This window comes from Clavelina lepadiformis, chromosome 4 (genome assembly GCF_947623445.1).
Source record: "Clavelina lepadiformis chromosome 4, kaClaLepa1.1, whole genome shotgun sequence".
Classification (NCBI taxonomy): domain Eukaryota; kingdom Metazoa; phylum Chordata; class Ascidiacea; order Aplousobranchia; family Clavelinidae; genus Clavelina; species Clavelina lepadiformis.
This window is the reverse complement of record NC_135243.1, coordinates 14633081-14651437: the sequence shown is the minus strand read 5'-3', so window position 1 is coordinate 14651437 and position 18357 is coordinate 14633081. Positions and strand designations below refer to the sequence as shown.

General features: G+C 39.8%; 13 non-coding genes and 61 pseudogenes across 13 annotated transcripts; 5 read left to right on the top strand and 69 right to left on the bottom strand.

Annotated features, from left to right (window-relative positions):
- Positions 1–53: 53 nt before the first annotated feature.
- LOC143456966 (5S ribosomal RNA) lies at positions 54–172 on the bottom strand (annotated as a pseudogene).
- Positions 173–282: 110 nt separating this feature from the next.
- On the bottom strand, positions 283–411 carry LOC143456279 (5S ribosomal RNA; annotated as a pseudogene).
- A 329-nt stretch (positions 412–740) lies between these two features.
- Positions 741–858, bottom strand: LOC143455654 (5S ribosomal RNA; annotated as a pseudogene).
- Positions 859–968: 110 nt separating this feature from the next.
- LOC143455761 (5S ribosomal RNA) lies at positions 969–1087 on the bottom strand (annotated as a pseudogene).
- Positions 1088–1197: 110 nt separating this feature from the next.
- LOC143456469 (5S ribosomal RNA) lies at positions 1198–1316 on the bottom strand (annotated as a pseudogene).
- A 110-nt stretch (positions 1317–1426) lies between these two features.
- Positions 1427–1545, bottom strand: LOC143457282 (5S ribosomal RNA; annotated as a pseudogene).
- Positions 1546–1655: 110 nt separating this feature from the next.
- LOC143455386 (5S ribosomal RNA) lies at positions 1656–1774 on the bottom strand (annotated as a pseudogene).
- A 110-nt stretch (positions 1775–1884) lies between these two features.
- Positions 1885–2003, bottom strand: LOC143456449 (5S ribosomal RNA; annotated as a pseudogene).
- A 110-nt stretch (positions 2004–2113) lies between these two features.
- On the bottom strand, positions 2114–2232 carry LOC143454471 (5S ribosomal RNA). The gene has a single exon (XR_013116091.1). It is a non-coding gene; the product is annotated as a 5S ribosomal RNA (ribosomal RNA).
- Positions 2233–2342: 110 nt separating this feature from the next.
- Positions 2343–2461, bottom strand: LOC143456653 (5S ribosomal RNA; annotated as a pseudogene).
- A 110-nt stretch (positions 2462–2571) lies between these two features.
- Positions 2572–2690, bottom strand: LOC143455938 (5S ribosomal RNA; annotated as a pseudogene).
- Positions 2691–2799: 109 nt separating this feature from the next.
- On the bottom strand, positions 2800–2918 carry LOC143455734 (5S ribosomal RNA; annotated as a pseudogene).
- A 110-nt stretch (positions 2919–3028) lies between these two features.
- Positions 3029–3147, bottom strand: LOC143455760 (5S ribosomal RNA; annotated as a pseudogene).
- A 110-nt stretch (positions 3148–3257) lies between these two features.
- Positions 3258–3376, bottom strand: LOC143456468 (5S ribosomal RNA; annotated as a pseudogene).
- A 110-nt stretch (positions 3377–3486) lies between these two features.
- On the bottom strand, positions 3487–3605 carry LOC143457281 (5S ribosomal RNA; annotated as a pseudogene).
- Positions 3606–3715: 110 nt separating this feature from the next.
- On the bottom strand, positions 3716–3834 carry LOC143455385 (5S ribosomal RNA; annotated as a pseudogene).
- Positions 3835–3944: 110 nt separating this feature from the next.
- Positions 3945–4063, bottom strand: LOC143456448 (5S ribosomal RNA; annotated as a pseudogene).
- Positions 4064–4173: 110 nt separating this feature from the next.
- Positions 4174–4292, bottom strand: LOC143454470 (5S ribosomal RNA). Its single transcript, XR_013116090.1, has one exon. It is a non-coding gene; the product is annotated as a 5S ribosomal RNA (ribosomal RNA).
- Positions 4293–4402: 110 nt separating this feature from the next.
- Positions 4403–4521, bottom strand: LOC143456652 (5S ribosomal RNA; annotated as a pseudogene).
- Positions 4522–4631: 110 nt separating this feature from the next.
- LOC143455384 (5S ribosomal RNA) lies at positions 4632–4750 on the bottom strand (annotated as a pseudogene).
- A 109-nt stretch (positions 4751–4859) lies between these two features.
- LOC143457029 (5S ribosomal RNA) lies at positions 4860–4968 on the bottom strand (annotated as a pseudogene).
- A 110-nt stretch (positions 4969–5078) lies between these two features.
- On the bottom strand, positions 5079–5197 carry LOC143456048 (5S ribosomal RNA; annotated as a pseudogene).
- A 110-nt stretch (positions 5198–5307) lies between these two features.
- On the bottom strand, positions 5308–5426 carry LOC143454022 (5S ribosomal RNA). The gene has a single exon (XR_013115667.1). It is a non-coding gene; the product is annotated as a 5S ribosomal RNA (ribosomal RNA).
- Positions 5427–5536: 110 nt separating this feature from the next.
- LOC143455216 (5S ribosomal RNA) lies at positions 5537–5655 on the bottom strand. Its single transcript, XR_013116803.1, has one exon. It is a non-coding gene; the product is annotated as a 5S ribosomal RNA (ribosomal RNA).
- A 110-nt stretch (positions 5656–5765) lies between these two features.
- Positions 5766–5884, bottom strand: LOC143455838 (5S ribosomal RNA; annotated as a pseudogene).
- A 110-nt stretch (positions 5885–5994) lies between these two features.
- On the bottom strand, positions 5995–6113 carry LOC143454589 (5S ribosomal RNA). Its single transcript, XR_013116204.1, has one exon. It is a non-coding gene; the product is annotated as a 5S ribosomal RNA (ribosomal RNA).
- Positions 6114–6223: 110 nt separating this feature from the next.
- LOC143456694 (5S ribosomal RNA) lies at positions 6224–6342 on the bottom strand (annotated as a pseudogene).
- Positions 6343–6452: 110 nt separating this feature from the next.
- On the bottom strand, positions 6453–6571 carry LOC143456058 (5S ribosomal RNA; annotated as a pseudogene).
- Positions 6572–6681: 110 nt separating this feature from the next.
- Positions 6682–6800, bottom strand: LOC143455787 (5S ribosomal RNA; annotated as a pseudogene).
- A 110-nt stretch (positions 6801–6910) lies between these two features.
- On the bottom strand, positions 6911–7019 carry LOC143456987 (5S ribosomal RNA; annotated as a pseudogene).
- A 110-nt stretch (positions 7020–7129) lies between these two features.
- Positions 7130–7248, bottom strand: LOC143455280 (5S ribosomal RNA). Its single transcript, XR_013116864.1, has one exon. It is a non-coding gene; the product is annotated as a 5S ribosomal RNA (ribosomal RNA).
- Positions 7249–7358: 110 nt separating this feature from the next.
- LOC143456039 (5S ribosomal RNA) lies at positions 7359–7477 on the bottom strand (annotated as a pseudogene).
- A 110-nt stretch (positions 7478–7587) lies between these two features.
- Positions 7588–7706, bottom strand: LOC143456095 (5S ribosomal RNA; annotated as a pseudogene).
- Positions 7707–7816: 110 nt separating this feature from the next.
- On the bottom strand, positions 7817–7924 carry LOC143456985 (5S ribosomal RNA; annotated as a pseudogene).
- A 110-nt stretch (positions 7925–8034) lies between these two features.
- On the bottom strand, positions 8035–8153 carry LOC143456555 (5S ribosomal RNA; annotated as a pseudogene).
- Positions 8154–8262: 109 nt separating this feature from the next.
- On the bottom strand, positions 8263–8381 carry LOC143456683 (5S ribosomal RNA; annotated as a pseudogene).
- Positions 8382–8491: 110 nt separating this feature from the next.
- Positions 8492–8610, bottom strand: LOC143456961 (5S ribosomal RNA; annotated as a pseudogene).
- A 109-nt stretch (positions 8611–8719) lies between these two features.
- LOC143455921 (5S ribosomal RNA) lies at positions 8720–8838 on the bottom strand (annotated as a pseudogene).
- A 110-nt stretch (positions 8839–8948) lies between these two features.
- LOC143457116 (5S ribosomal RNA) lies at positions 8949–9057 on the bottom strand (annotated as a pseudogene).
- Positions 9058–9167: 110 nt separating this feature from the next.
- On the bottom strand, positions 9168–9286 carry LOC143456343 (5S ribosomal RNA; annotated as a pseudogene).
- Positions 9287–9396: 110 nt separating this feature from the next.
- Positions 9397–9515, bottom strand: LOC143455299 (5S ribosomal RNA). The gene has a single exon (XR_013116883.1). It is a non-coding gene; the product is annotated as a 5S ribosomal RNA (ribosomal RNA).
- A 110-nt stretch (positions 9516–9625) lies between these two features.
- Positions 9626–9744, bottom strand: LOC143455467 (5S ribosomal RNA; annotated as a pseudogene).
- A 110-nt stretch (positions 9745–9854) lies between these two features.
- On the bottom strand, positions 9855–9973 carry LOC143456357 (5S ribosomal RNA; annotated as a pseudogene).
- Positions 9974–10083: 110 nt separating this feature from the next.
- LOC143455220 (5S ribosomal RNA) lies at positions 10084–10202 on the bottom strand. The gene has a single exon (XR_013116807.1). It is a non-coding gene; the product is annotated as a 5S ribosomal RNA (ribosomal RNA).
- Positions 10203–10312: 110 nt separating this feature from the next.
- On the bottom strand, positions 10313–10431 carry LOC143455388 (5S ribosomal RNA; annotated as a pseudogene).
- Positions 10432–10541: 110 nt separating this feature from the next.
- LOC143455690 (5S ribosomal RNA) lies at positions 10542–10660 on the bottom strand (annotated as a pseudogene).
- Positions 10661–10770: 110 nt separating this feature from the next.
- LOC143456892 (5S ribosomal RNA) lies at positions 10771–10889 on the bottom strand (annotated as a pseudogene).
- A 110-nt stretch (positions 10890–10999) lies between these two features.
- On the bottom strand, positions 11000–11108 carry LOC143456806 (5S ribosomal RNA; annotated as a pseudogene).
- Positions 11109–11218: 110 nt separating this feature from the next.
- LOC143457226 (5S ribosomal RNA) lies at positions 11219–11343 on the bottom strand (annotated as a pseudogene).
- A 110-nt stretch (positions 11344–11453) lies between these two features.
- On the bottom strand, positions 11454–11572 carry LOC143455323 (5S ribosomal RNA). Its single transcript, XR_013116905.1, has one exon. It is a non-coding gene; the product is annotated as a 5S ribosomal RNA (ribosomal RNA).
- A 110-nt stretch (positions 11573–11682) lies between these two features.
- Positions 11683–11801, bottom strand: LOC143456722 (5S ribosomal RNA; annotated as a pseudogene).
- Positions 11802–11911: 110 nt separating this feature from the next.
- LOC143456139 (5S ribosomal RNA) lies at positions 11912–12030 on the bottom strand (annotated as a pseudogene).
- A 110-nt stretch (positions 12031–12140) lies between these two features.
- On the bottom strand, positions 12141–12259 carry LOC143456800 (5S ribosomal RNA; annotated as a pseudogene).
- A 109-nt stretch (positions 12260–12368) lies between these two features.
- On the bottom strand, positions 12369–12487 carry LOC143455920 (5S ribosomal RNA; annotated as a pseudogene).
- Positions 12488–12597: 110 nt separating this feature from the next.
- LOC143456774 (5S ribosomal RNA) lies at positions 12598–12706 on the bottom strand (annotated as a pseudogene).
- Positions 12707–12816: 110 nt separating this feature from the next.
- Positions 12817–12935, bottom strand: LOC143456342 (5S ribosomal RNA; annotated as a pseudogene).
- A 110-nt stretch (positions 12936–13045) lies between these two features.
- Positions 13046–13164, bottom strand: LOC143456214 (5S ribosomal RNA; annotated as a pseudogene).
- Positions 13165–13274: 110 nt separating this feature from the next.
- Positions 13275–13393, bottom strand: LOC143455074 (5S ribosomal RNA). The gene has a single exon (XR_013116670.1). It is a non-coding gene; the product is annotated as a 5S ribosomal RNA (ribosomal RNA).
- A 110-nt stretch (positions 13394–13503) lies between these two features.
- On the bottom strand, positions 13504–13622 carry LOC143456356 (5S ribosomal RNA; annotated as a pseudogene).
- A 110-nt stretch (positions 13623–13732) lies between these two features.
- Positions 13733–13851, bottom strand: LOC143455219 (5S ribosomal RNA). The gene has a single exon (XR_013116806.1). It is a non-coding gene; the product is annotated as a 5S ribosomal RNA (ribosomal RNA).
- Positions 13852–13961: 110 nt separating this feature from the next.
- LOC143455387 (5S ribosomal RNA) lies at positions 13962–14080 on the bottom strand (annotated as a pseudogene).
- A 110-nt stretch (positions 14081–14190) lies between these two features.
- LOC143455578 (5S ribosomal RNA) lies at positions 14191–14309 on the bottom strand (annotated as a pseudogene).
- Positions 14310–14419: 110 nt separating this feature from the next.
- Positions 14420–14538, bottom strand: LOC143456891 (5S ribosomal RNA; annotated as a pseudogene).
- Positions 14539–14648: 110 nt separating this feature from the next.
- Positions 14649–14757, bottom strand: LOC143456805 (5S ribosomal RNA; annotated as a pseudogene).
- A 110-nt stretch (positions 14758–14867) lies between these two features.
- Positions 14868–14992, bottom strand: LOC143457225 (5S ribosomal RNA; annotated as a pseudogene).
- A 110-nt stretch (positions 14993–15102) lies between these two features.
- LOC143455321 (5S ribosomal RNA) lies at positions 15103–15221 on the bottom strand. Its single transcript, XR_013116904.1, has one exon. It is a non-coding gene; the product is annotated as a 5S ribosomal RNA (ribosomal RNA).
- A 110-nt stretch (positions 15222–15331) lies between these two features.
- On the bottom strand, positions 15332–15450 carry LOC143456776 (5S ribosomal RNA; annotated as a pseudogene).
- Positions 15451–15560: 110 nt separating this feature from the next.
- Positions 15561–15679, bottom strand: LOC143456138 (5S ribosomal RNA; annotated as a pseudogene).
- A 110-nt stretch (positions 15680–15789) lies between these two features.
- Positions 15790–15908, bottom strand: LOC143456390 (5S ribosomal RNA; annotated as a pseudogene).
- Positions 15909–16933: 1025 nt separating this feature from the next.
- Positions 16934–17052, top strand: LOC143454884 (5S ribosomal RNA). Its single transcript, XR_013116488.1, has one exon. It is a non-coding gene; the product is annotated as a 5S ribosomal RNA (ribosomal RNA).
- A 329-nt stretch (positions 17053–17381) lies between these two features.
- LOC143455834 (5S ribosomal RNA) lies at positions 17382–17500 on the top strand (annotated as a pseudogene).
- A 110-nt stretch (positions 17501–17610) lies between these two features.
- On the top strand, positions 17611–17729 carry LOC143456824 (5S ribosomal RNA; annotated as a pseudogene).
- Positions 17730–17839: 110 nt separating this feature from the next.
- LOC143457345 (5S ribosomal RNA) lies at positions 17840–17958 on the top strand (annotated as a pseudogene).
- Positions 17959–18068: 110 nt separating this feature from the next.
- Positions 18069–18187, top strand: LOC143455525 (5S ribosomal RNA; annotated as a pseudogene).
- Positions 18188–18357: the final 170 nt, after the last annotated feature.

Genomic DNA, 18357 nt, shown 5'->3' with positions numbered 1-18357 from the left:
AAAAACGCAAACAGTTGCTATAAAAGTAATTGAAATATACAGCATGACTAAAATGCTTACAGCACCCGGTATTCCCAGGCGGTCAACCATCCAAGTACTAACAGGGCCCGAGGTTACTTAACTTCCGAGATCGAACGAGATCAGGTCTGCTCAACCTGGTATGGTCTTAGGCGATTTCAAAAGAAAGAAAATGGCCTTTTCAATTCTAAATCGATTGCATAGGAAATTCAAAAAAGCAAATAGTTGCTAAAATTTTAATTGAAATATACAGCATGATTAAAATGCTTACAGCACCCGGTATTCCCAGGCAGTCACCCATCCAAGTACTAACCGGGCCCGAGGTTGCTTAACTTCCGAGATCGAACGAGATCGAACGAGATCGGGTCTACTCAACCTGGTATGGTCGTAGGCGATTTCAAAAGAATAAAAATGGCTTTATGAATTCTAATTCGATTGCATAGGAAATTCAAAAAAGCAAATAGTTGCTAAAAATTGAATTGAAATATACAGCATGACTAAAATGCTTACAACACCCGGTATTCCCAGGCGGTCACCGATCCAATTATTAACAGGGCCCGAGGTTGCTTAACTTCCGAGATCGGGTATACTCAACCTGGTATGGTCGTAGGCGATTTCAAAAAAAAGAAAAGGGCATTTTCAATTAGAATTCGATTGCATAGGAAATTAAAAAACGCAAACAGTTGCTTGACATTTGATTGAAATATACAGCATGACTAAAATGCTTACAACACCCGGTATTCCCAGGCGGTCAACCATCCAAGTACTAACAGGTCCGAGGTTGCTTAACTTCCGAGATCGAACGAGATCGGGTCTACTCAACCTGGTATGGTCGTAGGCGATTTCAAATGAAAGAAAATGGTCTTTCCACTTCTAATTCGATTGCATAGGAAATACAAAAAAGCAAATAGTTGCTATAAATTTGATTGAAATATACAGCATGACTAAAATGCTTACAACACCCGTTCTTCCCAGGCGGTCAACCATCCAAGTATTAACCGGGCCCGAGGTTGCTTAACTTCCGAGATCGAACGAGATCGGGTCTACTCAACCTGGTATGGTCGTAGGTGATCTCAAATGAAAGAAAATGGCATTTACAATTCTAATTCGATTGCATAGGAAATTCAAAAAAGTAAGCAGATGTTATAAAAATAATTGAAGTATACAGCATGACTAAAATGCTTACAACACACGGTATTCCCAAGCGGTCACCCATCCAAGTACTAACCGGGCCGGTGGTTGCTTAACTTCCGAGATCGAACGAGATCGGGTCTACTCAACCCGGTATGGTCGAAGGCAATTTCAAAAGAAAGAAAATGGCATTTTCAATTATAATTCGATTGCATAAGAAATACAAAAACGCAAACAGTTCCTATAAAAATAATTGAAATATACAGCATGACTAAAATGCTTACAACAACCGGTATTCCCAGGCGGTCAACCATCCAAGTACTAACAGGGCCCGAGGTTACTTAACTTCCGAGATCGAACGAGATCAGGTCTGCTCAACCTTTTATGGTCGTAGGCGATTTCAAAAGAAATAAAATGGCATTTTCAATTCTAAATCGATTCCATAGGAAATTCAAAAAAGCAAATAGTTGCTAAAAATTTAATTGAAATATACAGCATGACTAAAATGCTTACAGCACCCGGTATTCCCAGGCGGTCACCCATCCAAGTACTAACCGAGCCCGAGGTTGCTTAACTTCCGAGATCGAACGAGATCGGGTCTACTCAACTTGGTATGGTCGTAGGCGATTTCAAAAGAATAAAAAGAGCTTGATGAATTCTAATTCGATTGCATAGGAAATTCAAAAAAGCAAATAGTTGCTAAAAATTGAATTGAAATATACAGCATGACTAAAATGCTTACAACACCCGGTATTCCCAGGCGGTCACCCATCCAAGTACTAACAGGGCCCGAGGTTGCTTAACTTCCGAGATCGAACAACATCGGGTCTACTCAACCTGGTATGGTCGTAGGCGATTTCAAATAAAAGAAAATGGTCTTTCCAATTCTAATTCGATTGCATAGGAAATTCAAAAAAGCAAATAGTTGCTATAAATTTGATTGAAATATACAGCATGACTAAAATGCTTACAACACCCGTTATTCCCAGGCGGTCACCCATCCAAGTACTAACCGGGCCCGAGGTTGCTTAACTTCCGAGATCGAACGAGATCGGGTCTACTCAACCTGGTATGGTCGTAGGTGAATTCAAATGAAAGAAAATGGCATTTTCAATTATAATTCGATTGCATAAGAAATACAAAAACGCAAACAGTTGGTATAAAAATAATTGAAATATACAGCATGACTAAAATGCTTACAACACCCGGTATTACCAGGCGGTCAACCATCCAAGTACTAACCGGGCCCGAGGTTGCTTATCTTCCGAGATCGAACGAGATCAAGTCTGCTCAACCTGGCATGGTCGTAGGCGATTTCCAAAGAAATAAAATGGCATTTTCAATTCTAATTCGATTGCATAGGAAATTCAAAAAAGCAAATAGTTGCTAAAAATTTAATTGAAATATATAGCATGACTAAAATGCTTACAGCACCCGGTATTCCCAGGCGGTCACCCATCCAAGTACTAACCGAGCCCGAGGTTGCTTAACTTCCGAGATCGAACGAGATCGGGTCTACTCAAATTGGTATGGTCGTAGGCGATTTCAAAAGAATAAAAAGAGCTTTATGAATTCTAATTCGATTGCATAGGAAATTCAAAATGCAAATAGTTGCTAAAAATTGAATTGAAATATACAGCATGACTAAAATGCTTACAACACCCGTTCTTCCCAGGCGGCCAACCATCCAAGTATTAACCGGGCCCGAGGTTGCTTAACTTCCGAGATCGAACGAGATCGGGTCTACTCAACCTGGTATGGTCGTAGGCGATTTCAAATGAAAGAAAATGGTCTTTCCACTTCTAATTCGATTGCATAGGAAATACAAAAAAGCAAATAGTTGCTATAAATTTGATTGAAATATACAGCATGACTAAAATGCTTACAACACCCGTTCTTCCCAGGCGGTCAACCATCCAAGTATTAACCGGGCCCGAGGTTGCTTAACTTCCGAGATCGAACGAGATCGGGTCTACTCAACCTGGTATGGTCGTAGGTGATCTCAAATGAAAGAAAATGGCATTTACAATTCTAATTCGATTGCATAGGAAATTCAAAAAAGTAAGCAGATGTTATAAAAATAATTGAAGTATACAGCATGACTAAAATGCTTACAACACACGGTATTCCCAAGCGGTCACCCATCCAAGTACTAACCGGGCCGGTGGTTGCTTAACTTCCGAGATCGAACGAGATCGGGTCTACTCAACCCGGTATGGTCGAAGGCAATTTCAAAAGAAAGAAAATGGCATTTTCAATTATAATTCGATTGCATAAGAAATACAAAAACGCAAACAGTTCCTATAAAAATAATTGAAATATACAGCATGACTAAAATGCTTACAACAACCGGTATTCCCAGGCGGTCAACCATCCAAGTACTAACAGGGCCCGAGGTTACTTAACTTCCGAGATCGAACGAGATCAGGTCTGCTCAACCTTTTATGGTCGTAGGCGATTTCAAAAGAAATAAAATGGCATTTTCAATTCTAAATCGATTCCATAGGAAATTCAAAAAAGCAAATAGTTGCTAAAAATTTAATTGAAATATACAGCATGACTAAAATGCTTACAGCACCCGGTATTCCCAGGCGGTCACCCATCCAAGTACTAACCGAGCCCGAGGTTGCTTAACTTCCGAGATCGAACGAGATCGGGTCTACTCAACTTGGTATGGTCGTAGGCGATTTCAAAAGAATAAAAAGAGCTTGATGAATTCTAATTCGATTGCATAGGAAATTCAAAAAAGCAAATAGTTGCTAAAAATTGAATTGAAATATACAGCATGACTAAAATGCTTACAACACCCGGTATTCCCAGGCGGTCACCCATCCAAGTACTAACAGGGCCCGAGGTTGCTTAACTTCCGAGATCGAACAACATCGGGTCTACTCAACCTGGTATGGTCGTAGGCGATTTCAAATAAAAGAAAATGGTCTTTCCAATTCTAATTCGATTGCATAGGAAATTCAAAAAAGCAAATAGTTGCTATAAATTTGATTGAAATATACAGCATGACTAAAATGCTTACAACACCCGTTATTCCCAGGCGGTCACCCATCCAAGTACTAACCGGGCCCGAGGTTGCTTAACTTCCGAGATCGAACGAGATCGGGTCTACTCAACCTGGTATGGTCGTAGGTGAATTCAAATGAAAGAAAATGGCATTTTCAATTATAATTCGATTGCATAAGAAATACAAAAACGCAAACAGTTGGTATAAAAATAATTGAAATATACAGCATGACTAAAATGCTTACAACACCCGGTATTACCAGGCGGTCAACCATCCAAGTACTAACCGGGCCCGAGGTTGCTTATCTTCCGAGATCGAACGAGATCAAGTCTGCTCAACCTGGCATGGTCGTAGGCGATTTCCAAAGAAATAAAATGGCATTTTCAATTCTAATTCGATTGCATAGGAAATTCAAAAAAGCAAATAGTTGCTAAAAATTTAATTGAAATATATAGCATGACTAAAATGCTTACAGCACCCGGTATTCCCAGGCGGTCACCCATCCAAGTACTAACCGAGCCCGAGGTTGCTTAACTTCCGAGATCGAACGAGATCGGGTCTACTCAACTTGGTATGGTCGTAGGCGATTTCAAAAGAATAAAAAGAGCTTTATGAATTCTAATTCGATTGCATAGGAAATTCAAAATGCAAATAGTTGCTAAAAATTGAATTGAAATATACAGCATGACTAAAATGCTTACAACACCCGGTATTCCCAGGCGGTCACCCATCCAAGTACTAACAGGGCCCGAGGTTGCTTAACTTCCGAGATCGGATTTACTCAACCTGGTATGGTCGTAGGCGATTTCAAAAAAAAGAAAAGGGCATTTTCAATTAGAATTGGATTGCATAGGAAATTAAAAAACGCAAACAGTTGCTAGACATTTGATTGAATTATACAGCATGACTAAAATGCTTACAACACCCGGTATTCCCAGGCGGTCAACCATCCAAGTACTAACAGGGCCCGAGGTTGCTTAACTTCCGAGATCGAACGAGATCGGGTCTACTCAACATGGTATGGTCGTAGGCGATTTCAAATGAAAGAAAATGGTCTTTCCAATTCTAATTCGATTGCATAGGAAATTCAAAAAAGCAAATAGTTGCTATAAATTTGATTGAAATATACAGCATGACTAAAATGCTTACAACACCCGTTATTCCCAGGCGGTCACCCATCCAAGTACTAACCGGGCCCGAGGTTGCTTAACTTCCGAGTTCGAACGAGATCGGGTGTACTCAACCTGGTGTGGTCCTAGACGATTTCAAATGAAAGAAATTGGTCTTTACAATTCTAATTCGATTGCATAGGAAATTCAAAAAAGTAAACAGATGTTATAAATTCAATTGAAGTATACAGCATGACTAAAATGCTTACAACACCAGGTATTCCCAGGCGGTCAACCAACCAAGTACTAACAGGGCCCGAGGTTGCTTAACTTCCGAGATCGAACGAGATCGGGTCTACTCAACCTGGTATGGTCGTAGGCGATTTCAAATGAAAGAAAATGGTCTTTCCAATTCTAATTCGATTGCATAGGAAATACAAAAAAGCAAATAGTTGCTATAAATTTGATTGAAATATACAGCATGACTAAAATGCTTACAACACCCGTTCTTCCCAGGCGGCCAACCATCCAAGTATTAACCGGGCCCGAGGTTGCTTAACTTCCGAGATCGAACGAGATCGGGTCTTCTCAACCTGGTATGGTCGTAGACGATATCAAATGAAAGAAAATGGTCTTTCCTATTCTAATTCGATTGCATAGGAAATTCAAAAAAGCAAATAGTTGCTATAAATTTGATTGAAATATACAGCATGACTAAAATGCTTACAACACCCGTTGTTCCCAGGCGGTCACCCATCCAAGTACTAACCGGGCCCGAGGTTGCTTAACTTCCGAGATCGAACGAGATCGGGTCTACTCAACCTGGTATGGTCGTAGGTGATCTCAAATGAAAAAAAATGGCATTTTCAATACTAATTCGATTGCATAGGAAATTCAAAAAAGTAAACAGATGTTATAAAAATACTTGAAGTATACAGCATGACTAAAATGCTTACAACACACGGTATTCCCAAGCGGTCACCCATCCAAGTACTAACAGGGCCCGAGGTTGCTTAACTTCCGAGATCGAACAAGATCGGGTCTACTCAACCCGGTATGGTCGAAGGCAATTTCAAAAGAAAGAAAATGGCATTTTCAATTATAATTCGATTGCATAAGAAATACAAAAACGCAAACAGTTGCTATAAAAATAATTGAAATATACATCATGACTAAAATGCTTACAACACCCGGTATTCCCAGGCGGTCAACCATCCAAGTACTAACAGGGCCCGAGGTTACTTAACTTCCGAGATCGAACGAGATCAGGTCTGCTCAACCTGGTATGGTCGTAGGCGATCTCAAAAGAAATAAAATGGCATTTTCAATTCTAATTCGATTGCATAAGAAATACAAAAAAACAAATAGTTGCTAAAAATTTAATTGAAATATACAGCATGACTAAAATGTTTACAGCACCCGGTATTCCCAGGCGGTCACCCATCCAAGTACTAACCGAGCCCGAGGTTGCTTAACTTCCGAGATCGAACGAGATCGGGTCTAACCAACTTGGTATGGTCGTAGGCGATTTCAAAAGAATAAAAAGAGCTTTATGAATTCTAATTCGATTGCATAGGAAATTCAAAAAAGCAAATAGTTGCTAAAAATTGAATTGAAATATACAGCATGACTAAAATGCTTACAACACCCGGTATTCCCAGGCGGTCACCCATTTAAGTACTAACAGGGCCCGAGGTTGCTTAACTTCCGAGATCGGGTTTACTCAACCTGGTATGGTCGTAGGCGATTTCAAAAAAAAGAAAAGGGCATTTTCAATTAGAATTGGATTGCATAGGAAATTAAAAAACGCAAACAGTTGCTAGACATTTGATTGAATTATACAGCATGACTAAAATGCTTACAACACCCGGTATTCCCAGGCGGTCAACCATCCAAGTACTAATAGGGCCCGAGGTTGCTTAACTTCCGAGATCGAACGAGATCGGGTCTACTCAACCTGGTATGGTCGTAGGCGATTTCAAATGAAAGAAAATGGTCTTTCCAATTCTAATTCGATTGCATAGGAAATTCAAAAAAGCAAATAGTTGCTATAAATTTGATTGAAATATACAGCATGACTAAAATGCTTACAACACCCGGTATTACCAGGCGGTCAACCATCCAAGTACTAACCGGGCCCGAGGTTGCTTAACTTCCGAGATCGAACGAGATCAGGTCTGCTCAACCTGGCATGGTCGTAGGCGATTTCCAAAGAAATAAAATGGCATTTTCAATTCTAATTCGATTGCATAAGAAATTCAAAAAAGCAAATAGTTGCTAAAAATTTAATTGAAATATATAGCATGACTAAAATGCTTACAGCACACGGTATTCCCAGGCGGTCACCCATCCAAGTACTAACTGGGCCCGAGGTTGCTTAACTTCCGAGATCGAACGGGATCGGGTCTACTCAACCTGGTATGCTCGTAGGCGATTTCAAAAGAAAGAAAATGGCTTTATGAATTCTAATTCGATTGCATAGGAAATTCAAAAACGCAAATAGTTGCTATAAATTTGATTGAAATATACAGCATGACTAAAATGCTCACAACACCCGTTATTCCCAGGCGGTCACCCATCCAAGTACTAACCGGGCCGAGGTTGCTTAACTTCCGAGATCGGGTATACTCAACCTGGTATGGTCGTAGGCGATTTCAAAAGAAAGAAAATGGTATTATGAATTCTAATTCGATTGCATAGGAAATTCAAAAAAGCAAATAGTTGCTAAAAATTTAATTGAAATATACAGCATGACTAAAATGCTTACAACACCCGGTATTCCCAGGCGGTCACCCATCCAAGTACTAACAGGGGCCGAGGTTTCTTAACTTCCGAGTTCGAACGAGATCGGGTCTACTCAACCTGGTATGGTCCTAGACGATTTCAAATGAAAGAAAAGGGTCTTTCCAATTCTAATTCGATTGCATAGGAAATTCAAAAAGTAAACAGATGTTATAAATTCATTTGAAGTATACAGCATGACTAAAATGCTTACAACATCCGTTGTTCCCAGGCGGTCAACCATCCAAGTACTGACAGGGCCCGAGGTTGCTTAACTTCCGAGATCGAACGAGATCGGGTCTACTCAACCTGGTATGGTCGTAGGTGATCTCAAATGAAAAAAAATGGCATTTTCAATTCTAATTCGATTGCATAGGAAATTCAAAAAAGTAAACAGATGTTCTAAAAATAATTGAAGTATACAGCATGAATAAAATGCTTACAACACACGGTATTCCCAAGCGGTCACCCATCCAAGTACTAACAGGGCCCGAGTTTGCTTAACTTCCGAGATCGAACGAGATCGTGTCTACTCAACCCGGTATGGTCGAAGGCAATTTCAAAAGAAAGAAAATGGCATTTTCAATTATAATTCGATTGCATAAGAAATACAAAAACGCAAACAGTTGCTATAAAAATAATTGAAATATACATCATGACTAAAAGCTTACAACACCCGGTATTCCCAGGCGGTCAACCATCCAAGTACTAACAGGGCCCGAGGTTACTTAACTTCCGAGATCGAACGAGATCAGGTCTGCTCAACCTGGTATGGTCGTAGGCGATTTCAAAAGAAATAAAATGGCATTTTCAATTCTAAATCGATTCCATAGGAAATTCAAAAAAGCAAATAGTTGCTAAAAATTGAATTGAAATATACAGCATGACTAAAATGCTTACAACACCCGGTATTCCCAGGCGGTCACCCATCCAAGTACTAACAAGGCCCGAGGTTGCTTAACTTCCGAGATTGGGTTTACTCAACCTGGTATGGTCGTAGGCGATTTCAAAAAAGAGAAAAGGGCATTTTCAATTGGAATTGGATTGCATAGGAATTTAAAAAACGCAAACAGTTGCTAGACATTTGATTGAATTATACAGCATGACTAAAATGCTTACAACACCCGGTATTCCCAGGCGGTCAACCATCCAAATACTAACAGGGCCCGAGGTTTCTTAACTTCCGAGATCGAACGAGATCGGGTCTACTCAACCTGGTATGGTCGTAGGCGATTTCAAATGAAAGAAAATGGTCTTTCCAATTCTAATTCGATTGCATAGGAAATTCAAAAAAGCAAATAGTTGCTATAAATTTAATTGAAATATACAGCATGACTAAAATGTTTAAAACACCCGTTATTCCCAGGCAGTCACCCATCCAAGTACTAACCGGGCCCGAGGTTGCTTAACTTCCGAGTTCAAACGAGATCGGGTCTACTCAACCTGGTATGGTCCTAGACGATTTCAAATGAAAGAAAAAGGTCTTTCCAATTCTAATTCGATTGCATAGGAAATTCAAAAAAGTAAACAGATGTTATAAATTCAATTGAAGTATACAGCATGAATAAAATGCTTACAACACCCGTTCTTCCCAGGCGGTCAACCATCCAAGTACTAACAGGGCCCGAGGTTGCTTAACTTCCGAGATCGAACGAGATCGGGTCTACTCAACCTGGTATGGTCGTAGGCGATTTCAAATGAAAGAAAATGGCCTTTCCAATTCTAATTCGATTGCATAGGAAATACAAAAAAGCAAATAGTTGCTATAAATTTGATTGAAATATACAGCATGACTAAAATGCTTACAACACCCGTTCTTCCCAGGCGGCCAACCATCCAAGTATTAACCGGGCCCGAGGTTGCTTAACTTCCGAGATCGAACGAGATCAGGTCTACTCAACCTGGTATGGTCGTAGACGATTTCAAATGAAAGAAAATGGTCTTTCCAATTCTAATTCGATTGCATAGGAATTTCAAAAAAGCAAATAGTTGCTATAAATTTTATTGAAATATACAGCATGACTAAAATGCTTACAACACCCGTTGTTCCCAGGCGATCACCCATCCAAGTACTAACCGGGCCCGAGGTTGCTTAACTTCCGAGATCGAACGAGATCGGGTCTACTCAACCTGGTATGGTCGTAGGTGATCTCAAATGAAAAAAAATGGCATTTTCAATTCTAATTCGATTGCATAGAAAATTCAAAAAAGTAAACAGATGTTATAAAAATAATTGAAGTATACAGCATGACTAAAATGCTTACAACACACGGTATTCCCAAGCGGTCACCCATCCAAGTACTAACAGGGCCCGAGGTTGCTTAACTTCCGAGATCGAACGAGATCGGGTTTACTCAACCTGGTATGGTCGTAGGCGATTTCAAATGAAAGAAAATGGTCTTTCCAATTCTAATTCGATTGCATAGGAAATTCAAAAAAGCAAATAGTTGCTATAAATTTGATTGAAATATACAGCATGACTAAAATGCTTACAACACCCGTTATTCCCAAGCGGTCACCCATCCAAGTACTAACAGGGCCCGAGGTTGCTTAACTTCCGAGATCGAACGAGATCGGGTCTACTCAACCCGGTATGGTCGAAGGCAATTTCAAAAGAAAGAAAATGGCATTTTCAATTATAATTCGATTGCATAAGAAATACAAAAACGCAAACAGTTGCTATAAAAATAATTGAAATATACATCATGACTAAAATGCTTACAACACCCGGTATTCCCAGGCGGTCAACCATCCAAGTACTAACAGCGCCCGAGGTTACTTAACTTCCGAGATCGAACGAGATCGGGTCTACTCAACTTGGTATGGTCGTAGGCGATTTCAAAAGAATAAAAAGAGCTTTATGAATTCTAATTCGATTGCATAGGAAATTCAAAAAAGCAAATAGTTGCTAAAAATTGAATTGAAATATACAGCATGACTAAAATGCTTACAACACCCGGTATTCCCAGGCGGTCACCCATCCAAGTACTAACAGGGCCCGAGGTTGCTTAACTTCCGAGATCGGGTTTACTCAACCTGGTATGGTCGTAGGCGATTTCAAAAAAAAGAAAAGGGCATTTTCAATTAGAATTGGATTGCATAGGAAATTAAAAAACGCAAACAGTTGCTAGACATTTGATTGAATTATACAGCATGACTAAAATGCTTACAACACCCGGTATTCCCGGTATTCCCCGGTCAACCATCCAAGTACTAACAGGGCCCGAGGTTGCTTAACTTCCGAGATCGAACGAGATCGGGTCTACTCAACCTGGTATGGTCGTAGGCGATTTCAAATGAAAGAAAATGGTCTTTCCAATTCTAATTCGATTGCATAGGAAATTCAAAAAAGCAAATAGTTGCTATAAATTTGATTGAAATATACAGCATGACTAAAATGCTTACAACACCCGTTATTCTCAGGCGGTCACCCTTCCAAGTACTAACCGGGCCCGAGGTTGCTTAACTTCCGAGATCGAACGAGATCGGGTCTACTCAACCCGGTATGGTCGTAGGTGATTTCAAATGAAAGAAAATGGCATTTTCAATTATAATTCGATTGCATAAGAAATACAAAAACGCAAACAGTTGGTATAAAATTAATTGAAATATACAGCATGACTAAAATGCTTACAACACCCGGTATTACCAGGCGGTCAACCATCCAAGTACTAACCGGGCCCGAGGTTGCTTAACTTCCGAGATTGAACGAGATCAGGTCTGCTCAACCTGGCATGGTCGTAGGCGATTTCCAAAGAAAGAAAATGGCATTTTCAATTCTAATTCGATTGCATAGGAAATTCAAAAAAGCAAATAGTTGCTAAAAATTTAATTGAAATATATAGCATGACTAAAATGCTTACAGCACCCGGTATTCCCAGGCGGTCACCCATCCAAGTACTAACCGGGCCCGAGGTTGCTTAACTTCCGAGATCGAACGAGATGGGGTCTACTCAACCTGGTATGCTCGTAGGCGATTTCAAAAGAAAGAAAATGGCTTTATGAATTCTAATTCGATTGCATAGGAAATTCAAAAAAGCAAATAGTTGCTATAAATTTGATTGAAATATACAGCATGACTAAAATGTTCACAACACCCGTTATTCCCAGGCGGTCACCCATCCAAGTACTAACCGGGCCCGAGGTTTCTTAACTTCCGAGATCGAACGAGATCGTGTCTACTCAACCCGGTATGGTCGAAGGCAATTTCAAAAGAAAGAAAATGGCATTTTCAATTATAATTCGATTGCATAAGAAATGCAAAAACGCAAACAGTTGCTATAAAAATAATTGAAATATACATCATGACTAAAAGCTTACAACACCCGGTATTCCCAGGCGGTCAACCATCCAAGTACTAACAGGGCCCGAGGTTACTTAACTTCCGAGATCGAACGAGATCAGGTCTGCTCAACCTGGTATGGTCGTAGGCGATTTCAAAAGAAATAAAATGGCATTTTCAATTCTAAATCGATTCCATAGGAAATTCAAAAAAGCAAATAGTTGCTAAAAATTGAATTGAAATATACAGCATGACTAAAATGCTTACAACACCCGGTATTCCCAGGCGGTCACCCATCCAAGTACTAACCGGGCCCGAGGTTGCTTAACTTCCGAGATTGGGTTTACTCAACCTGGTATGGTCGTAGGCGATTTCAAAAAAGAGAAAAGGGCATTTTCAATTGGAATTGGATTGCATAGGAAATTAAAAAACGCAAACAGTTGCTAGACATTTGATTGAATTATACAGCATGACTAAAATGCTTACAACACCCGGTATTCCCAGGCGGTCAACCATCCAAATACTAACAGGGCCCGAGGTTTCTTAACTTCCGAGATCGAACGAGATCGGGTCTACTCAACCTGGTATGGTCGTAGGCGATTTCAAATGAAAGAAAATGGTCTTTCCAATTCTAATTCGATTGCATAGGAAATTCAAAAAAGCAAATAGTTGCTATAAATTTAATTGAAATATACAGCATGACTAAAATGCTTAAAACACCCGTTATTCCCAGGCAGTCACCCATCCAAGAACTAACCGGGCCCGAGGTTGCTTAACTTCCGAGTTCAAACGAGATCGGGTCTACTCAACCTGGTATGGTCCTAGACGATTTCAAATGAAAGAAAATGGTCTTTCCAATTCTAATTCGATTGCATAGGAAATTCAAAAAAGTAAACAGATGTTATAAATTCAATTGAAGTATACAGCATGAATAAAATGCTTACAACACCCGGTATTCCCAGGCGGTCAACCATCCAAGTACTAACAGGGCCCGAGGTTGCTTAACTTCCGAGATCGAACGAGATCGGGTCTACTCAACCTGGTATGGTCGTAGGCGATTTCAAATGAAAGAAAATGGCCTTTCCAATTCTAATTCGATTGCATAGGAAATACAAAAAAGCAAATAGTTGCTATAAATTTGATTGAAATATACAGCATGACTAAAATGCTTACAACACCCGTTCTTCCCAGGCGGCCAACCATCCAAGTATTAACCGGGCCCGAGGTTGCTTAACTTCCGAGATCGAACGAGATCAGGTCTACTCAACCTGGTATGGTCGTAGACGATTTCAAATGAAAGAAAATGGTCTTTCCAATTCTAATTCGATTGCATAGGAATTTCAAAAAAGCAAATAGTTGCTATAAATTTTATTGAAATATACAGCATGACTAAAATGCTTACAACACCCGTTGTTCCCAGGCGATCACCCATCCAAGTACTAACCGGGCCCGAGGTTGCTTAACTTCCGAGATCGAACGAGATCGGGTCTACTCAACCTGGTATGGTCGTAGGTGATCTCAAATGAAAAAAAATGGCATTTTCAATTCTAATTCGATTGCATAGAAAATTCAAAAAAGTAAACAGATGTTATAAAAATAATTGAAGTATACAGCATGACTAAAATGCTTACAACACACGGTATTCCCAAGCGGTCACCCATCCAAGTACTAACAGGGCCCGAGGTTGCTTAACTTCCGAGATCGAACGAGATCGGGTTTACTCAACCTGGTATGGTCGTAGGCGATTTCAAATGAAAGAAAATGGTCTTTCCAATTCTAATTCGATTGCATAGGAAATTCAAAAAAGCAAATAGTTGCTATAAATTTGATTGAAATATACAGCATGACTAAAATGCTTACAACACCCGTTATTCCCAAGCGGTCACCCATCCAAGTACTAACAAGGCCCGAGGTTGCTTAACTTCCGAGATCGAACGAGATCGGGTCTACTCAACCCGGTATGGTCGAAGGCAATTTCAAAAGAAAGAAAATGGCATTTTCAATTATAATTCGATTGCATAAGAAATACAAAAACGCAAACAGTTGCTATAAAAATAATTGAAATATACATCATGACTAAAATGCTTACAACACCCGGTATTCCCAGGCGGTCAACCATCCAAGTACTAACAGCGCCCGAGGTTACTTAACTTCCGAGATCGAACGAGATCGGGTCTACTCAACTTGGTATGGTCGTAGGCGATTTCAAAAGAATAAAAAGAGCTTTATGAATTCTAATTCGATTGCATAGCAAATTCAAAAAAGCAAATAGTTGCTAAAAATTGAATTGAAATATACAGCATGACTAAAATGCTTACAACACCCGGTATTCCCAGGCGGTCACCCATCCAAGTACTAACAGGGCCCGAGGTTGCTTAACTTCCGAGATCGGGTTTACTCAACCTGGTATGGTCGTAGGCGATTTCAAAAAAAAGAAAAGGGCATTTTCAATTAGAATTGAATTGCATAGGAAATTAAAAAACGCAAACAGTTGCTAGACATTTGATTGAATTATACAGCATGACTAAAATGCTTACAACACCCGGTATTCCCGGTATTCCCCGGTCAACCATCCAAGTACTAACAGGGCCCGAGGTTGCTTAACTTCCGAGATCGAACGAGATCGGGTCTACTCAACCTGGTATGGTCGTAGGCGATTTCAAATGAAAGAAAATGGTCTTTCCAATTCTAATTCGATTGCATAGGAAATTCAAAAAAGCAAATAGTTGCTATAAATTTGATTGAAATATACAGCATGACTAAAATGCTTACAACACCCGTTATTCTCAGGCGGTCACCCTTCCAAGTACTAACCGGGCCCGAGGTTGCTTAACTTCCGAGATCGAACGAGATCGGGTCTACTCAACCCGGTATGGTCGTAGGTGATTTCAAATGAAAGAAAATGGCATTTTCAATTATAATTCGATTGCATAAGAAATACAAAAACGCAAACAGTTGGTATAAAATTAATTGAAATATACAGCATGACTAAAATGCTTACAACACCCGGTATTACCAGGCGGTCAACCATCCAAGTACTAACCGGGCCCGAGGTTGCTTAACTTCCGAGATTAAACGAGATCAGGTCTGCTCAACCTGGCATGGTCGTAGGCGATTTCCAAAGAAATAAAATGGCATTTTCAATTCTAATTCGATTGCATAGGAAATTCAAAAAAGCAAATAGTTGCTAAAAATTTAATTGAAATATATAGCATGACAAAAATGCTTACAGCACCCGGTATTCCCAGGCGGTCACCCATCCAAGTACTAACCGGGCCCGAGGTTGCTTAACTTCCGAGATCGAACGAGATGGGGTCTACTCAACCTGGTATGCTCGTAGGCGATTTCAAAAGAAAGAAAATGGCTTTATGAATTCTAATTCGATTGCATAGGAAATTCAAAAAAGCAAATAGTTGCTATAAATTTGATTGAAATATACAGCATGACTAAAATGTTCACAACACCCGTTATTCCCAGGCGGTCACCCATCCAAGTACTAACCGGGCCCGAGGTTTCTTAACCTCCGAGATCGAACGAGATCGGGTCTACTCAACCTGGTATGGTCCTAGACGATTTCAAATGAAAGAAAATGGTCTTTCCAATTCTAATTCGATTGCATAGGAAATTCAAAAAAGTAAACAGATGTTATAAATTCATTTGAAGTATACAGCATGACTAAAATGCTTACAACACCCGGTATTCCCAGGCGGTTACCCATCCAAGTACTAACAGGGCCCGAGGTTGCTTAAGGGGGTGTAGTACGATTTTCAGTAGTTTTAAAACGGCAACCCGGCGATTGTTACGAAGGTCGCATCTAAGACGTCACTATAGAAAAAGTATCAATGGTTCCGGTCCAGTGCGCATGTGACCTTAATCTGTGGAGGTTTGCTGTTGTTATGGCGGGTGCGGAGTGTAGGTTCAGGCTAAGGTTAAAGTTTTGTGTTGGTTTAAAGTTAAGGCTTCTTGGCTGATTTTTTGGAGAAATGTAAGGAAAAAAGTTGTTAAAAAGTTGAAGCATTTGGTGCGAGAATTCCAGATACGAGAATTTTCTCAAAATACCGCATTAAGTCTTTTTGACCTACATCTCGGCGGATACAAAAACTCAGCAAGGTGACCGGGCTTGTTTAGAAGCAAATTCAAATTGAAAAATTGTACTTTGCATTGTTTTAGATAGGGTTTCAGATGGACCTACAGACCCTTAAGCAACCTCGGGCTTTGTTAGTACTTGGATGGGTGACCGCCTGGGAATACCGGGTGTTGTAAGCAATTTAGTCATGCTGTATATTTCAATTAAATGAAAAGCAACTTTTTGTGATTTTGAATTTCCTATGCAATCGAATTATAAGTAAAAAAGCCATTTTCTTTCATTTGAAAACACCTACGACCATACCAGGTTGAGTAGACCCGATCTCGGAAGTTAAGCAACCTCGGGTTCGGTTAGTACTGGGATGGGTGATTGCCTGGTAATACCGGGTGGTGTAAGCATTTTAGTCATGCTGTATCTTTCAATAAATTTTATTGCAACTATTTGCTTTTTTGAATTTCCTATGCAAACGAATTAGAATTGGAAAAGGCCATTTTCTTTCATTTGAAATCGTCTACGACCGTACCAGGTTGAGTAGACCCGATCTCGTTTGATCTCGGAAGTTAAGCAACCTCGGGCCCGGTTAGTACTTGGATGGGTGACCGACTGGGAATACCGGGTGTTGTAAGCAATTTAGACATGCTTTATAATTCAACTAAATATATAGCAACTGTTTGTGATTTTGAATTTCCTATGCAAACGAATTATAATTAAAAAAGCCATTTTCTTTCTTTTGAAATCGCCTAAGACCATACCAGGTTGAGTAGACCCGATCTCGGAAGTTAAGCAACCTCGGACCCGGTTAGTACTTGGATGAGTGCCCGCCTGGGAATACAGGGTGTTGTAAGCATTTTAGTCATGCTGTATATTTCGATTAAATTTTTAGCAACTATTTGCGTTTTTGAATTTCCTATGCAATCGAATTAGAAGTGAAAAGGCCATTTTCTTTGTTTTGAAATCGTCTACGACCATACCAGGTTGAGTAGACCCGATCTCGTTCGATCTCGGAAGTTAAGCAACCTCGGGCCCGGTTAGTACTTGGATGGGTGACCGCCTGGGAATATAGGGTGTTATAAGCATTTTAGTCATGCTGTATATTTCAATTAAATTTTTATTAACTATTTGCTTTTTTGAATTTCCTATGCAATCGAAATAGAATTGAAATTGCCATTTTCTTTCGTTTAAAATCGCCTACGACCGTACCAGGTTGAGCAGACTTGATTTCGTTCGATCTCGGAAGTTAAGCAACCTCGGGCCCTGTTAGTACTTGGATGGGTGACCGCCTGGGAATACCGGGTGTTATAAGCATTTTATTCATTCTGTATATTTCAATTAAATTTATAGCAACTATTTGCGTTTTTGAATTTCCTATGCAATCGAATTATAATTGAAAAAGCCATTTTATTTCTTTTGACGTTGCCTACGACCATACCAGGTTGAGTAGACCCGATCTCGTTCTTTCTCCGAAGTTAAGCAACCTCGGGCCCTGTTAGTACTTGGATGGGTGATCGCCTGGGAATAGTGGGTGCTGTAAGCATTTTAGTCATGCTGTATATTTCGATTAAATTTTTAGCAACTATTTGCTTTTTTGAATTTCCTATGCAATAGAATTAGAATTGAAAAGGCCATTTTCTTTCTTTTGAAATTGCCTACGACCATACCAGGTTAAGTAGACCCGATCTCGTTCGATCTCGGAAATTAAGCAACCTCGGGCCCAGTTAGTACTTGGATGGGTGATCGCCTGGGAATAGTGGGTGTTGTAAGCATTTTAGTCATGCTGTATATTTCAATTAAATTTATAGCAACTGTTTGCGTTTTTGAATTTCCTATGCAATCGAATTAGAATTGGAAAGACCATTTTTTTTCATTTGAACCCACCTACGACCATATCAGGTTGAGTAGATACGATCTCGGAAAATAAGCAACCTCGGACTCG